Source organism: Carettochelys insculpta, chromosome 1 (genome assembly GCF_033958435.1).
Source record: "Carettochelys insculpta isolate YL-2023 chromosome 1, ASM3395843v1, whole genome shotgun sequence".
In the NCBI taxonomy this organism is placed as follows: Eukaryota; Metazoa; Chordata; order Testudines; family Carettochelyidae; genus Carettochelys; species Carettochelys insculpta.
Genome location: NC_134137.1, coordinates 375,211,875 through 375,225,818, shown reverse-complemented (window position 1 = coordinate 375,225,818; position 13,944 = coordinate 375,211,875). Strand labels below are relative to the sequence as shown.

Genomic DNA, 13,944 nt, shown 5'->3' with positions numbered 1-13,944 from the left:
TGGGACATAAGGAAGTACAGAGTGCATCATACACATTAGCCTTGCCATTGCCTCAGCCCTGGTCCAATGGCTATGTCTAGACTACAGGCAGAAGTTTTGCCAACAGAGTGCACATGCAGACTGCAGACCTCTCGGAAGAGATCTGCTGGTTGGAAGAGTTCTGTGGACATCCCTGTATACTACGTTCCATGAGGAAGAAGGAATGTCTCAACAAAGAAGGGTTTTCCCACATGCAGTCCCGTGTGGATGGGCCAAATGTCAGAAAAGCCTCTTCCAACAGAACTTCCAGCAAAAGATACGTGAATTGCACACCATCATTTGCATATCTTTTGCCAACAGCTCCCTACAATCTAGACACAGCCAGAGAGACTCTGTCCAAGGGGTAAAGGGCAGTTCTGTCCACATTGCTAAGTAAGCTCTTGGTGTCTGCAGCTAAAAGCAGTCACTATTAGTATCATGAAAGGGGATGACTCTTCTGCAACATGGGCAGCTTACCACAATGACCCAAACTGAGATCATCCACTAATTTTTCCAAAACAAAAAGCAGTCAAGTAGCACTTTAAAGACGAGCAAAATAGTTTATTAGGTGAGCTTCCGTGGGACAGACCCAATTCTTCAGACCATAGCCAGACCAGAACAGACTCAATATTTAAGGCACAGAGAACCAAAAACAGTAAGCAAGGAAGACAAATCACAAAAAGATAATCAAGGTGAGCAAATCACCTTGATTATCTTTTTCTGATTTGTCCTCCTTGCTTACTGTTTCTGGTTCCCTATGCCTTAAATATTGAGTCTGTTCTGGTCTGGCTATGGTCTGAAGAATTGGGTCTGTCCCACGAAAGCTCACCTAATAAACTATTTTGCTCGTCTTTAAAGTGCTACTTGACTGCTTTTTATTTTGATAGTGTATAGACTAGCACGGCTTCCTCTCTGTTACTAATTTTTCCAAGGATGTGTAAAGTGATGAACTTCCATCACTATCAACCTGGGTTTCAATAGGTAATCTGACCAGATAAAATACAGCCCAAGTGAGCAGAGGCCAAAATTCTTCATTGCCTGATACCACCTTCCTTTTCCTATGTGAAACACACAGGGCACATTAGCAAGGGGGAATACGAAAAAAATGCCAAATGACAGTGGGAAAAATCATGATGGGGGAAAACACTGAAGGATCTGTGCATATACAACATGGAACAAACAAAGTCCTCTGACATCTCTAAAATGCTTTTGATTTCAGTACCAATGCGAAATCATACACAGATCTTTCCCCATCTTTTAAATGCAGAGACTATTTTTTGTTGTCTTTGTACAGCTGCAAGAACAAGGGGCTCCTGGTCCAAAATCATCCTCAGAACCAATAATTATAAATGCAGAAGCATAAATGGAAAAAGCTGATCTACTCTTACACTTTCCCTCTTCTGATCCTGCCAGTGGCTGAGCACCTGTAACTCCCACTTATGCTGAGTTCAGGTACACATCTTTGCACAGGAGCTGCTCAGCACCTCACAGGATCTGGCTGTAAATGTAGCCATGTATGTTCTTCCACTGGGCACTCCTGAGCCATGGCTGTTTCCTGTGGTTAGGAACACAAACAAATGCCCAAGTGATCTAAACACAATGTGTGTTTACACTCCATAGCACAAACAGGCCAGACTCTGTGCAGCCATGTACCATACCATTCCAACTTAAATCAGTTGCACTGTTAGGCTGGCAATGAAGCTCAGTTCATTTGAGCCTAGTGATACCGCTCTGTTGTTCTCCAGGCTGAAGATATTCACAAGCATGTACCTCATTGAAAGAGCTAGGGGAAAAATGGTGCAGTGGTTACCATAGGACCTAGAAAACATGTGCAAAGCAACAGGTTTTAGAATTATTTCTACAGTCACTCCTCTAATTGCCAGGACAAGGCCCAGTGAGATCATTTGAAGAACACGATTAAAGGTAATTTTCTTTTAACAAATTCTGAAAAACATGGGAACAAAAACAGATCCATTCCAAGTATAGAGCTGTCCCAGATCAAAACATTGCTCATCACGTTCAGCTGCCAGCAGTAGTTAATATTGTAACTGAGGATGGAAAGGCAAGAGGACTCCCATGATAATGGCCCATGAATCAATCACCGAATGCTGCAGCAGGCATGGATGTTCAGATGAGTTAATATAACTGAGGGTTAGGGTCACTAAGGATCCTCATGTCTTCTCCCACAAGGATGTTTACTCTCATGTCCTGGCCAGGGCCAAACTTCATGAATTACATTCTGCCTACCTCAGTTCTCCCTGTGGTTTCAACCTCATTCACTATCTTCCTGCTCTACTGCTATCGTGTGGGTGTATTACTGAACAGGTGCTGAGTTCCTCCCCAGAGGCAGCTGCTTTCTAGCTGTGGGTAGATTCATCCTTACAGGGTCTATAATTTGTTAGGCTGGAGAAACTCATGCAGAGGCCTCAGGATGTAAGGCACAGTAAAAATGTAAGATTTTATCACCTTAGGGAAATTCTTTCTTATCCCTGGCACACGTTCAGCTCATGTCCTGAAGTATGAGGTTTCATTACCCATATAATTACCTGAGTATTCACAATGCACTCAAGTCTCACTAGGCTTTATAAACAACAACTCTCATAAGGAGCCACTGCAAGCACAGTCTCATGGGTGGATATTTGAACACTGTCGTCTTTGGAATATTCTATGACCATAGAATGCTAGGACTGGAAGGGACCTTGAGAGGTCATCATGTCCAGCCCCTGCCCTCATGGCAGGACCAAATACTGTCTAGACAATCCCTGATAGACACTTACCTAACCTGTTCTTAAATATCGCCAGAGATGGAGATTCCACAACCTCCCCAGGCAATTTATTCCACTATTTGACCACCCTGACAGTTAGCAACTTTTTCCTAATGTCCAACCTAAACCTCTCTTGCTGCAGTTTAAGAGCATTGTTTCTTGTTCTATCCTCAGAGGCCAAGAACAAGTTTTCTCCCTCCTCCTTATGACACCCTTTTAGATACCTGAAAACCACTATCATGTTCCCACCTCAATCTTCTCTTTTCCAAACTAAACAAGCACAATTCTTTCAGCCTAAGTCATGATCTCTAGACCTTTGGTCATTCTTGTTACTCTTTTCTGGATTCTTTCCAATTTCTCCACATCTTTCTTAAAATGTGGTGCCCAGAATTGGACACAATTCTCCAGCTGGGGCCTAACCAGCGCAGAGTAGAGCGGAAGAATGACTTCTTGTGTCTTGTTCACAACACACCTCTTAATGCATCCCAGAATCATATTTGCTTTTTTTGCAACAGCATCACACTGTTGACTCATATTTAACTTGTGGTCCACTATAACCCCTAGATCGCTTTCTGCCACACTCCCTCCTAGATAGTTGCTTTCCCGTCTGTATGTGTGACACTGATTGCTCCTTCCTAAGTGGAGCACTGTGAATTTGTCTTTATTAAATTTTATCCCGTTTACTTCAGACCATTTCTCTAATTTGTCCAGATGTACGCCAAGACCCAGAGAATCACCTCCATGGACACTTGCATTGCAGGAGAATGTAATGCAACCAAATCCATCCAGAATGCTTTACTTTGAGCTCATTAGTAGGGGAATGAATTAATTCCTCAGGGGGCAGGGAAGTATGCAAGGCCCCTCCCTTTGCAACACAGTGGCTATGTCTACACTAGCCCAAATCTTCGAAATGGCCATGCAAATGGCCACTTCGAAGATTACTAATGAGGCAATGAAATGCACATTCAGCACCTCATTAGCATGCCACTGGGCACAGCTCTTCAAAATTGCCACTTTTCGCTGCCGCACGGCTCGTCCAGATGGGGCCCCTTTTTGAAAGGACCCCGGTAACTTCGAAATCCCCTTATTCCTGCTGATAGAAAGTGGCAATTTGGAAGAGCCATGGCCGGCGGCATGCTAATGAGGTGCTGAATATGCATTTCAGTGCCTCATTAGTAATCTTCGAAATGGCCATGCAAATGGCCATTTCGAAGATTTGCGCTAGTGTAGACATGGCCAGTGAGTTGAAAACCTCAGTTAGGCTGACCGTGGCCAGGGACCATGCGATGTGGCTTACAGGCTGTAGGGGCTGAAGTACACCAGGCTTAATTCAGCTCACTGTCTGGCTGTGCTTTGGCAATATTAATCATTACCCATGTGCTATGCACAGTATTACGGTCTTTAAAGTACCACATCTACATTTTGCATTTCTATATGACACAATATAGCTCAGCCCAAATTCAAGCAGGGCTAGGGGAAGCAGATTTCAAAGAATGAGTGAGGGGAGGTGAATATTCAGAGACAAGAGGAGTAATCATTATTTATTAGAAATCCTGAGGCAGGGGACATATAGCTAGCAGGCTGGATCCAGCCCTTGGCTTCTTTTGATCTGACCCAGCAGGGTTTAGAGCTTCTCCTCCTCCTTGCTGGTATGTGGCACTCAAATTACTTTTCTTTGAGTCAGCAACTTCCCCACCCTGTCCAAAGGATACATTAATGTATTTGCCTGATATAAATACTATCATTGTAACCATCTTTATTCTAAAATTGTGCTTGCTTGTACCTGTTCTTATCCAAAAATTCCCTATATTTTCCCCATAGAAATAAGGCAATTATGTTAAATTATGAATACTATAGGCATTACAGTTCTTCCAAGAAAGTGGACTTCATTCCTGACCAGCATCATCCCATTACTCTTCTGAGCAGAGGCAAGTGACCAGTAGAATGATGGTTGTGATCTGGTCCTCACAAGGACTTTAAGATCAAGCAACATGGGTAGGTTTCTCTCAACTGAACTCCCATTTCTATCTCAGACTATGTCTACACTAGGTAAAGTAATTTGACTGAAGATACGCAATTCTACCCATGGCAATTACGTAGCTAGAACTGACGTATCTGTGCTCAGCTTACTTGACGATCCCTATTGAAGAAGGACGACAGCAGAAACTCTCCCGTCAACCTCCCTTACTCCTCACATCTCACAAGAGTACAGGGGACGACTGCAACCCCAAGAGCTCAATTTCCCTAGCAGATGCGTGAAATCAAACTCTGGAAGGTCAACTCTGACTGGTTTGATCTTCTGAGCTAGGGCAGACATAGACATAGACTAAGAATGTATGTTGTACAATAGGCTCACTTTTGGAATTACAACCATTTCAGCACGTGCCCTTTGCTAACAATTCTGCCTTTTGGTAAATGAATTTTTGGTTTGGGGTTTATTTACTTATTTATTTTTTAAAAGCACTGCTACAGGAAGTGAGGTATGCTGTCCAAGGGATCAACCTGCCCAATGGTTAAACCACAGGAGTCACAGTTACACAATGCAGGTTCTAATGTCAGACTTCCTTTATTTCCTTGAGCAAAATCATTTCACCTCTGTTCCCCATCTATAAAATGGGGATAACAATACTTACCAATGTCACAGTGGGTGTGTCTACACTAGCCAGCTACTTCGAAACAGCTGGTGCAACGTCAAAATAGCACACGTCGTGTCTACACACGCTGTGCGCTATTTTGACATTGAAATTGACGTTAGGTGGCGAGACTTCGAAATCGCTATTCCTATCTGAAGATGGGAATAGTGCCCTACTTCAATGCTGAACGTTGAAGAAGAGCATATATAGATGATCCATGTCCCACTACATCGAAATAGCGGGGTCCTCCATGGTGGTCATCAGCTGAGGGTCTGAGAGACGCTCTGTCCAACCCCTGCAGGGATCTGTGGTCGCTGCCTGAAGCAGCCCTTAGCCCAGGGCTTCTGGCTGCTGCTGCTGCTTCTGCAGCTGGGGGTCCATGCTGTGTTCACGGGGTCTGCAACCGGTTGTCAGCTCTGTGGAACTCGTGCTGTGCAGGCCGAGTGTATCTGGGAAGGGCCCTCTAAGGGAGCGGCTTTCTCTTGCCCCAGAAGGGCTAGTCCAGCCTGTGACCCCATCCGCAGACTTTGCTGGCCCCTTATTTCGACAGAGAGTGCTTGTGTGTGTGGACACTCCACATCTCCTTTTGGGGCAGCTCCTTTTGACATTCCCTGTTGCTCCTTCACTGCTGAACGTCGACGGCACCAGCCCTGGAGGATGTGTAGACGAAACGCGTTGAAGTAGCCTATTTCGATGTTCTTACTTGGACGTAGTGTGTTAATGTAGACATAGCCAGTGGATCTGATGAGCTCTATTCCTATATGTTTACAAAGGTCCAGATTTTCAAAAGTGCATACTGATTTCAGGGGCTTCACTTTTTGGGGTGCCCAACTTGAGACACTTTAAGGAAGCCCTATCTTCAGAAAGTGATGAGCACCTGTCCTTTATAAGATCCCTTTTTGGGGTACCCATCATGAGATACCACACATTAAGGAAACCAAAACCACTAGTTAGATTCTAGACCAAGGCACCTTAAGAGCCTTTGCTAAAACGACAGACTGTTAGTCTTGCAGCAGCTAAAGGTCTTACCTCTGTACAAAAATATCAAGATACTTCCTGATCCTGACCTTGTATACATCACCCCGGCCCCTGACAGATCAAAGAGTTGGTATGGAGGGCCTTGTGACAGCCAGAGAAGTTCTCCTGCCAGTGTAGCTAATGCTGCTGGCTTAATTATGCTGGGCAGGAGAGCTCATCTGCCTGCAAAGAATGGCTATATGTGAGACCTTACCATAGCACAGCTATGGTGGTCCAGCTGTGAGGCTCTAAGGCTGGTAGTAGAGATGTAGCTGTGATGAAAGCAGCCAGGTTAACACCACTGGTAACACATATCTCCTATAGTCACAGTAAATCAGAAGCACTGACAGTGCCTCTGCCTTGCTGTGCCAACGTGCCTCAAGTGTGCACTGCACTGATAACCTAAGACGACGATATCTAGAAGAAAGTGGGAAATTCAGCCTCCTGACCTATACAGCCTTTGACCTTTCTGCTAAATGGTGATGTGGCGGGGGGGGAGGGGGTAGCCAATCCCTGGAATGCCTTATCTGAGCCTTTCTTTTGTGCCTCTCAAGTATCGTGTGGATTGGATTCCTCTCCATTCATAAAGATGACAACTATCTTATTCCTAGAAGTCCTCATTTCTGCTCCAGGAGTGATAACTAAGCACCAGCAGCTCCTATGGCTTGACTTAGCACAGGAAAGAGCCGAGGTGGGAATGCTGTTATTGCAGCATTGCTATATCAGATTTTAGTGCTGCGTTAGCAAACTCATAATTCACCCATGCAACTGCCAGTCTCTGAATTTGTCTCTTCCGCAATGTATGCCACCAGCTCCGATACAGCGCAGCACTACACAACAGCCCTGCGAACAGCATGGGCTGCCGCTGGCCATGCGGTCAAATTGTGAGCAGCGGGCTCTCCTGTCAAAGGCAGTCCTTTGGCCGTGTTCTGGCATGGCACATGGAGGAGACACATTTTGGAAGAAGCTGGGGGAGGGAAAGGCAGGATGAGGTCAGGGGAACCTATATTAATAGCTGTATGCTACACTATGGAAACCCTAAAAATTTTTTACAGTGTGCGCTATGCACGAGGGATTCATGAAAACATATGAAGACAAACGCTTCTGAGTGCTTCCCTTGCAAACCTACTGAGCAACTAGTTGCCTCAAAGCCAGGTATTGTTATATGGGAAAGCCTTCTGAACTAAGTTCTGCTGCAGCATTGCCATGAAATACTGACTGCACAGGGCTTTGAGTTTTACAAGCATAAGTTTCCTTATGAATACAGACTAATTCATTTGAAAAAAAACCTCAGCATGTCTTTTTGCTCTAACATGAGTTAATCAGACCAGCAAATAATCTACAGAAAAGGCAGAAGAACCACAACGTGTGGCTTTACAGAGGTTTGTTTTATCCTGCTGCATTCTCTGAGAAGCTGCCGGAGGTGAATTCAGCTGGGGTGAGAGAACTTGGTGATGACCACCACTCTACAGTTCACTTGTCTCTGATAAGAAGAGATACAGAAGAGTCAAGGGGTAATGCTGGTTAGGAATGAAGTCCACTACCAAGGAAAAAGGGGATAGAAAAATCAGACAGAATATCTTATTTCCTCTATATAAATCTACGTTACACCCAGATCTTGAATTCTGTACACAGACATGGTCATCTCATCTCAAAAAAACATTAATTATTTTTATGATTATTATTGGAAAAGGTTAATAAAAGGGGAAACAAAAATGACTAGGGGGTTTGGAATGGTGCCATGTGAAGAGAGATTAAGAAAACTAGGACTTTTCATCTTAGAAAAGAGGAGACTAAGTGGAGATATGATAGAAGTGTATAAAAGCATGATGGGTGTGGAAAAAGTGAATAAGGAAATGTTATTTACTTGTTCCCATAATATAAGAATTAGGGGTCATCAACTGAAATTAATGAGTGGCAAACAAAAGGACGTTTTTGTCATGCAGCATATGGTAGGGCTTTGGAACGCTTTTGCAGAGGATATAGCGAAGACCAGGATTTTAACAGGGTTCAAAAAAGCAGAACTAGATAAATTCATGGAAGTTAGGTCCATCAATGGCTATTAGCCATGATGGGTAGGAATGATGTCCCTGGACGCTGTCAGAGGTTGGAAATGGAAGACAGGAGAGGGATCACTTCCTGATTACCTGTTCTGTTTATGCCCTCTGGCGCTTCTAGCATTGGCCACTGTTGGAAGACTGGATAGTGGGCTAGATGGACCTTTGGTCTGACCCACTATGGCTACTCTTATGTTCTTATACTAAGAACTATGAAGTCCACTACCAAGGAAGAACTGAGTATTAATTTGATGTAGTTGCCTTATTTTCACGTGGAAAGAATGTCAGGAATACACTTGTCCAAGCTTCCACATCTTCCATGATCTCTTGGTTTTTATACTTCTCAAGTTCACACCCCTCTGACAATTTAAAAAATAACAGCTGCGCACTATTGTCAATCACAAATCCTCAAAAATTGTAACTTGGGTTTCCAAAACTTATGAAACTGGCTTAAAAAATGGGTTGTTTTTTTTTAAAATATGATCTGGATTTTTTCGATTTGTCTTCTGGTGCCTGAACTTTTCAAGTTCACTTTGGGGCATATATTCAAGCATTTTTCCATAATCACAAGGGATAAAAGCTTACTCCTTTTTTAATTTTTTAAAGAAAAATGAGATTCTCACATAATCATGTCTGTCCAGGAACTGGCATTTTAAGCTAAATATTAAGAACTTTAAGACTCCCAGTTTAGAGAGGTGTATTGGTTGGTTCCTTTGCAGCCAGTCTGATTCTTCAGCATTGAACCGAGAATGGAGTTTCAGCCCACACAATTTAAAGAACGCAGGCCCCAAACTAAACACAGTAGTTTGGAATTTCTCCAAAATTCCTGAGACCATTTGCTATTCCTCAATAGCTATGTCTCCTGTGCCAAACATTTGTCTTATGAAGAAAGCTGGAATGGAAGCGGATAGTGACAGAGGATTCCCTGAACAGCATTAAAAAGCTGGTATACTCAATTACAATGACAATATAAGCTCATCTGATTTGTTTTCATACTGTCTTGTTAGCTCCTATTTTTTCATTTATAAGGGACTGTAATTTCTCCAACACATCTGCACAGAACATACTGGTCTATTTCTGGGACTAAAGCAAATGCAGCACCTGGTAAATCTCTACTAAACAAAATATAACAAGACAAAGCCCACTAAAACGTCTTTTGATTTTGCAGCATCTTTCTCATCTTTGTTGATTACTACCACTGTATTTGTGTATAAACAGAAGTTTCCATCTGACTTACTCTGCTGCCAACCCACTTCTTGCAGTGATCAATTTAATGCCTGCAACATCCCAATCTACATGCCTGGGGATGGTGGTGGTGTCACAAAAATTAAATTGTGCCCTCATTTATTGAATCGGGCAGGAGCATGGCTTGAAGAGAAGGCCTTGGAGAAAGCAATGGGGATTGGCAATGATGAGGAAGGAAAAGTAAATGATTAAAGTGTCGCAGAATACACTGTTGTCAGAATGCACATCCTTACTGCTGAACTTGTTGGTGCTGCCCAGAAGCGCCATTTACTTCAACAGCAAGTCTTATGGGCCTTTGATATGACACATCAGAGCAGAGGCTGATATTGAATGTTTCAGGGTTTGCAATTTGATTAACATGGAGAAGAAAACTGAATGCATGTAAAAATGTCTCTCTCTTGCTCCAAAGATTGTTTTTCTCTATTTGTCTTATATTTCCATTACTTACAATTACTTCCTTCGCTTATGAAAAAAAGCTTTTATCTCATTAGTCCAGCAGATCCACCACAGCTATGGGAAAATGAGTTGGATACTGTTCCATCCTATGCACGCTCAACCAACTTACAAAGTAAAGTCCAACTGCAGAATCTTTTACAGGGGATAACAGAAGAGGCAAAAAGAATCAAACCTGACTTTCAGATCTCAGGGGGAGACTGTGGCATTACAATAAGGAGTTATAAAATTCATCTTCTGACAAGTAAATTGAATTTATTTGATCAGGAAGCCACGGAGAAGGCTAATTTGATCTGAGATGCCAGGATTTCATTACCAAATGCATGTTTCATATATTGCTGCACCTTAAGGAGACGCCGACAGTTTAAAACACTACACTTTGAAAACACAAGTTTCTTTAGTTACATTTCTGATACCAAATACAGCTGATTGAACACGAAAGAGCTATACAAATCTAGTTTTGTTATCCCTATTTACACTGTTTACTTTATTACAAAGCTCTCAGCCTATGTAACAGAAATAGCTTAGTCAGTTTCAACACAGGCTCTGAAACACTTGCAATAATTTTCTTGGCTATGGCAACACTATTGTTGCTATTTCGGGATACAAATGCAATAGCAACTCCAGGACTAAACACTGAGCTCAAAACAGCAACACTGTTTCGAGCATGGTATTCCATTTCCACTACCCCTCATCATGACAGGGGCAGCAGAAACATTGAAATATCTGCCTAATTTGAACTTTGGTGCCCTTTGGATGGCACCTGAGTTGAAAATAAGGTAACTGAAAACTTTGCAGTGTAGTCGTAGCCCATGGGACCACTTCAGGGTAAAATATAAACAATGTTTAAAGATGAATAAACACATTGCTTACAATAATCACAAAGAAATTTAGTCTTTTGGAAATATTCCTATTAAGGTTTATAAAATGCTGGGGCAAATTTGACCTGACTGCTTCATCGTAAGAGCTTATTTTGAACTATAACATACTTACCAGCTCACTAATCCTCCTGCAATAACATGTTTAAAACAGTCTTCCTGGAGGACTAGCTTCTTCACTACTGAGTAACATTTTACACTTCTTAATGGGATGTTTTAGCCTTCTGACTTTTATATCAGACACATTTAAGATCAGTGATGTCATCTAATTGCAGACTTAGAAGAAATCTGAAAGCATTATAATAGCCAGCCTGTACTGTCAGCTTTGTAGATGGAATGCACAAACTATGCCATCTTACTCTGGCATAAACCCTACCAAGGGACGGGGGTAAGCGAAAGAGGAACCACACAGCTCAATTTTCCCAAACATCTACATTCAGTATTAGAACCATCTGACAAAAGAAAGGCCAACCCCTTCCTCTTCTGAATCCCTCAGCCATCTATGCAGAGGTAATCATACTTGGAGAGAGACACAAACACACAGAGAGGAAGAGAGAGAACTATATACAGACAGCTGTAAAGTTCAGTTAAAATCAAGATAGGATTCTGCTAATTCTATTACGCACTTGCTGAATTTTTGTTTTGAAATACAAACCCGCATATGGATTAACATACATAAACTGTAAGCAAATAGCTACCAATCGTCGGGCCTTAAAAGCATAGTGCCTGGGAACTGTAACTGTCACCAAGTATAGTGAGAAAAGGCAAATGTGGAAGACAGGGGCATGTGGAAAAGAAAGAACAGGAGGCAATTATAGAGCAGCAATGGAATAGTACTGTGCCAGTCACTTGACACCAGAAGAGGAACTTGGGGAAAGAGAATTAGGGCCTTGTGAGTTATCCATCAAAAACAAACAGGAAACTTAAAACTTCTGCCAACCACCCACACAGACTCTCCTGATAGATGCTGCTAAAATAACTTGTCCCATGTGCTCCCTTGATTTGTTAATGCATAGCAGTGTAGGATAACAACAGTGACAAAAGAAAAGACCTATCAGATCCTCCAGCACATCCATCCTACAGCAAAAACAGGTTATAGGCCCCCCTCAGGACAGCAGATGTCAATATACTAGCAGTGATAGTAAACTGATATGACACCAGGCCATAGGGAAACAGATCAAGGAGATGGACTGTAGCACACATGACATCAGCTTCAGGCAACAGAGAACAATACTGTGTGAAGCAGATTCTTTCCTCAACCTTCTTTTGGAAAACATGTAACATTAATGTTGTATTTACCAGATCAACTGAAAGACTATAAATTGGTGTCATTTGTGTTCATGGATGATTGGGGAGCAGGTTCTAGACAGGGTCAAATGTTTGAGAACCACTACAAAGAGGCTGGTCCACAATCATGAACCCTAGACCTGCCCAGATTTTTTTAGGTTCAACCTTCTTCCCTAGTCCAATGGTTTCCTGAAAGGAACAGTGAAAACTTGAGCCCTTCTACCTACAGGGTTTATATATCACCATTGTCACGGTATCTGGGTCCTAGAGGGGAAAATCTATTAGGGTTTGTGTGTTATTAAACCTGAAGTTTGACAGAGACCAGCACGTAAAGACAGGTTACTCACCGTAATAACGGTGGTTCTTCGAGATGTGTCCCCGTGGGTGCTCCACAATAGGTGTCGGGCTCGCCCGGCGCCGCAGATCGGATCTTCCAAGCAGTTTCTGCTGGACTGCGCATGCGCCGGCGCACGCCGCTCCCTTGCGCGCTCCTGGCCACGTGCGCGATCCGGTACCCGTCAGTTCCTTGACCAACTGCCTCGGATGCTCCTGCAAAACACTAACAGAGATCCGAAGCAGGGAGGATGGGCAGGTAGTGGAGCACCCACGGGGACGCATCTCGAAGAACCACCGTTACTACGGTGAGTAACCTGTCTTTCTTCTTTGAGTGTCCCCGTGGGTGTTCCACAATAGGTGACTACCCAGCAGTAACCCAAGATAGGAGGTGGGTAATCGGATTATGTGCAGCTTGTCCCCGAGAGGACCGCTGTCGAGAGACGGGTATCCTCTTGGAATACCCTGTGAAGGGCGTAATGTTTGGCGAAGGTGTCATAGGATGACCAGGTCGCCGCTCTGCAAATGTCTTTTAGCGCAACGCCCTTGAAAAAGGCTGTTGATGCTGCCACCGCCCTAGTGGAATGAGCCCTGGGAGTGGCCAATAAAGGAGTCTTTTTGAGTTGGTAGCACATTTTTATGCAGGATACGATGTGCTTCGAGATTCTCTGTGAAGAGAGACCTTCTCCTTTCGATTTGGGAGCGAGAGAGACTAGGAGTTTATCCGTTTTCCGGAAGGACTTGGTACTGTCTACACAGAAGGCTAGCGCCCTCCTCACGTCCAGGAGGTGTAGGCGCGCCTCTTTGTTAGAGTTATGAGGCTTTGGATAAAACGAGGGTAAAACAATAGGTTCGTTAATGTGAAACTCAGAAGAAACCTTGGGAACAAAGGCTGGATGCAGCCGTATGGTTACCGCCTCCTTGGAAAAAACAGTGCAGGGTGGCGTTGCCATAACTGCCGCAAGCTCACTCACCCTGCGAACTGACGTAATTGCGAGAAGAAAGGTCGTCTTTATCGTAAGGAGGCGGAGGGAAACCGTGGCCAAGGGCTCGAACGGTGGTCCCGTTAGCGCGTTAAGCACCAGGTCCAAGTTCCACGAAGGTGGAAGCGGTTTCCAAGGGGGGTATAGGTTTACCAACCCTTTGAGGAACCTGGTAACCATGGGATGGGCGAACACCGTGTGCCCTTCCTCCTCGTGTCTGAACGCCGAAATGGCAGCAAGGTGGACCTTTAACGAGGATAGTGAGAGTCCTCCTC

The 13,944-nt window shown here is 43.6% G+C and overlaps 1 protein-coding gene across 2 annotated transcripts in view; it reads right to left on the bottom strand.

Annotated features, from left to right (window-relative positions):
• EXOC4 (exocyst complex component 4) overlaps positions 1-13,944 on the bottom strand; it is a 663,660-nt gene that overhangs the window by 189,497 nt on the left and 460,219 nt on the right. The window lies entirely within an intron of this gene.